General features: G+C 32.4%; 1 long non-coding RNA gene across 1 annotated transcript; it reads right to left on the reverse strand.

Moving 5' to 3' along the window:
* Positions 1–517: 517 nt before the first annotated feature.
* LOC149498354 (uncharacterized) lies at positions 518–3,118 on the reverse strand. The gene is made up of 3 exons (XR_016319804.1): positions 2,578–3,118; positions 1,656–1,721; positions 518–770 (listed from the first exon to the last, which is right to left on the reverse strand). It is a non-coding gene; the product is annotated as an uncharacterized LOC149498354 (long non-coding RNA).
* Positions 3,119–3,939: the final 821 nt, after the last annotated feature.

The raw sequence follows: 3,939 nt of genomic DNA on the forward strand, positions 1-3,939 counted from the left end.
CTATCGGTTTGAACCGTATCTTTTGTAAATGCTTTGCCAAGATTTAAGGATGAAAAAACATGTGGTCATAATAACCAATCAAATTAAAGATTTATTGAGAATAATAATTAAATATATTATATTTTTACTATATTTAATATGTAGCTTATATGGTACAATTTCAACCAATTAAAATTAAAATCCTTAAAAATATTACATTTTTACTATATGTTTAATATATATCTTATTTATTATATAATTTAATTTATTAGTTATCCAATAGAATTTACATTTAAATAGGAAATTAATATAACCAATCAAAATTAAATTACTTTTATTTTTTTCAACCAATAAAATTAAAATCCTTAAATATATTATATTCTTACCATATTTAGTGTATACCTCATATACTATATAATATATGTCACGACCCATTTCCGTGGGCCGGACCGGCACTAGGGCCCAGGTAAGCTTAAGGCCCCCGAGGCCCGTAGTAAGCCTAAATCTCAATTAACACATAGTATCTAACCAGGGCCTATTCACAATAAATTATAATCACATTATGGGCTTACTGGCTCACCTGCAGCTAATTACATAATATTTAATTTATAGTGTAGTGCTAACAATAAATCCAATAGTAATACACAACCCTATAACTGCGGAGTTCAATAATAATCTGATAATAGAGTAACTTATACATCCAAAATTAGACAACAGAAATGTAAAGTTTACATTTATAACTCTGCGGAGAAGATTGCAGAGCTTCAGTCGAATCAGCTGCTTCCTAGTACCTGGGAGGTTTGGAGAGAAGGGGGTGAGTTTTACAACTCAGTGAATAATAATAAATAATACACACCACATACAGTCAAGCAAAATGCACCCTAGTATACTGAATGAACACACAACAGTCAATCATATGACATTACATCAGCACCTACAAACAATATCACCTTCAAATAATCACATCACGTGGAAATTAGTCAGTGGAGTCACCGAACCCCCGATGAGCCGTCCTCCCACATGGCTCATCCTCTCACATGTGCACCAGGGAGCCGATCCCCCATACTGGCCGACCGGTCTAATCCTCACTTGACCAGCCCTCTCATTGTTTTTCCATTATCTCTTTTCTTTTCCATACCAACAGGAGGCAACCCGGTCGTCTCCATCAAATCTAGATCATCAGGCGCTCACAACAGGAGGCCACCCTGCGGGCTGCGATCAAATCTAGATTATCCGGTGCGCCCAATAAAGAAGCCAACCTGTGGTTAACAGTAACGGTAACGGTAGGTGCACACGGGGACGCCGATCTCCCATTTACCCGGCTAACAGAAACAGAATCAGGATCCATATAACAGAATCAGAATATAACAGAAATCAGAATCAGGATCCGTATAACAGAAACAGTCTCACAAACCCATGGTGACCCACTTCATCCCAATTCCACACAAACAAGGCACAGTATATGCACAGCACAAGTAATCAAACAATTCTTTCAACGTATTACACCAATTTCATCCAAATGCACAATTATATATAAGTATAATTATAATGATCGTAACATAATATATATGATAAAATACTTGTAATATATTGTAAATATGTAAATAAAAATATAATGTTTATGAATAAATGTTATGCAAATGCAGTGTTGATATACATTATTTATTATTACTCACAGTGATGGAGAGCGAAATTCTAGCTTTGATGTTGTCCTGGAGGAGCACTAGATGGACCCGGGCGATCTAAGCAAAGTAAGAATGACACAAAAAGAATAACTCTATCAGACAAAATATTTCTTTACCCTTCTAATAATTTTATTTTATATTCTAAATTTTTCTACGTAATTTAATCTCGATATTTAATTTCTTTTCTGTAATAAATTTTTATTTCTCTATCTAACTCTATTTCATTTATTTTCTTCTAAAATCTATTTTATTTCCTACCGAAATCTATTTTAATTTCCACCGAAATTTATTTTATTTTTTTACTGAAATTTATTTTATTTTCTACCGAAATTTCGACAGCATCTCCCCTAAAAATTGGACTATCCACCTGTTAAAATATCAACAATTTATTTAATAATTCCAAACCACACAGCCCATCCGTCGGGCATTCAATCAATGCAATTTTTCCCGTCCTCCATCCAAATAGTAATATCAAAATTACATTCAACCTTAACATCAACCTACATCCATAATTTATAAATTAAAATTACATACAATATAATCTACCTTCAATCCACACTTAAATTCCATAAATTTTATTATTACCAAAATTTCCTAATAAATTATTTAATACTGAATTTAATTTTAACTAACTATTATTTTTATTAATCAATAATTACTTCATATTAATTAATCAATAACTATTTTGAATTCATTTTAAACTAACTAAACAACTAAAATTACTAACTAAATATTTTATTTATCAATAAATTAATACTATTTAAATTAATTTCTCAAGATTACTAAAATCAATTACTAAAATCAAGTTAATCAACTAAAATTGTTAGAATTAAACTAACTAAAGTGACTAAATTTAATTAACTATCATTAATAAAAATTAAATTAACGAAAATGTAGTTAAATTAATTTATACCCCAAATATAATTTTTTTTTTGTCGAATTTTTGCTAGATCGGAAATTTGCTCGTGTTGGATCGGAGCTACGCACGCCAGAAGTGGTCCGATCCGACTGACAGTGGCAAGGGAAGGCGAAGGTGGCACGATCTGGTGGTGTTTCTGCGACAGGGAGCTGCAGCGGTGGCTGGGTGATCTGGCAGAGGGCGGAGGTGCGGCTGGCGGTGAGGCTTGAAGCTGGTGCTGCTGCTGTAGGCGCGACAGACCTGGCAGAGGGCCGACTGTGGCGCGCGGAGGAGCTACGGGACGTGCTGGCGCGCGATGGAGGCGGTGCGACTGCAACTGGCGCGCGGTGGTGATCGGCCGACGTTGCTGGAGTTGCTGGCAGTGACGCAGACACAGTTGCAGGGAAGAAGAAAGGGAAAGAAAGAAAGAAAAAGGAAAGAAAGAAAGAAAGAAAGAAGAAGAAGAAGAAGAAGAAGAAGAAGAGAGGGAGGAGGAGGGGCGGTGGCTGTGTTGGTGGAGTGGAGGTGGGGCGCTGGTGAGGATGAGAAGTAGAGGTGCAGCGCTGGAGATAAAAAGAAAAGAAATAGATGTTTCTAGATGGTTTGGGTCGAACCGGTTCGATTCGGTTCGATTCGACCCAAATCTTTTGATTTTCAATTGGTTTTCGGCTTTTTCAATCGGTTTTCGATTCGATTTCTCACAGTGTTCGCAATAAAATATTAAAATAAATTTCCAAGCTGTCGGTTTATTAAATTTAATTGGAAAATCTTTGAAAATAAAAATTCGGGTTGTTTCAATATAATTTTTTATTTTATTCAATAGAATTTAAATTTAAATAGAAAATTAATATGACCATCAAAACTAAATTACCTTTATTTTGATGCCAATAAATTTAATCTTTAATGATATTTTTGTCAATCCATAAACTTAATAGCGAAACAATTATTAAAATATTCATAAATCTAAAAACTAATAAAATAATTCATCAAAATTTATAAAATTTAATTTTATTATAAAATAAGAAAATATTAACTCAAAAATAAAAATAAAAATGATGATTTTCTATTAAAAATAAAAAATAGTAATTAACAAAAAAAAGGTTAAACCAATTTATGCAAGTGGCAAAAGTTAATAATTAATTATATGAAACAATTATTAAATTTAAGGTTATAATATTTTATGCATAAACACAAAGAATTTGAAAATTCAATTACAAATAATATTGATAATACGTAGAATAATGTTGGATATCGAATTAAAATTAATAAAATTGAAATTAATGCATAAATAATCGACAATAATATAATCAATTGTAGGATGAACAAATGGTTCGGCCAATTTGGTTAAATTGGCCAATTCAATTAAAATTGATCAAT

Source organism: Jatropha curcas, chromosome 2 (genome assembly GCF_041381405.1).
Source record: "Jatropha curcas cultivar XTBG-Jc1 chromosome 2, XTBG_Jcur_1.0, whole genome shotgun sequence".
Lineage (NCBI taxonomy): Eukaryota > Viridiplantae > Streptophyta > Magnoliopsida > Malpighiales > Euphorbiaceae > Jatropha > Jatropha curcas.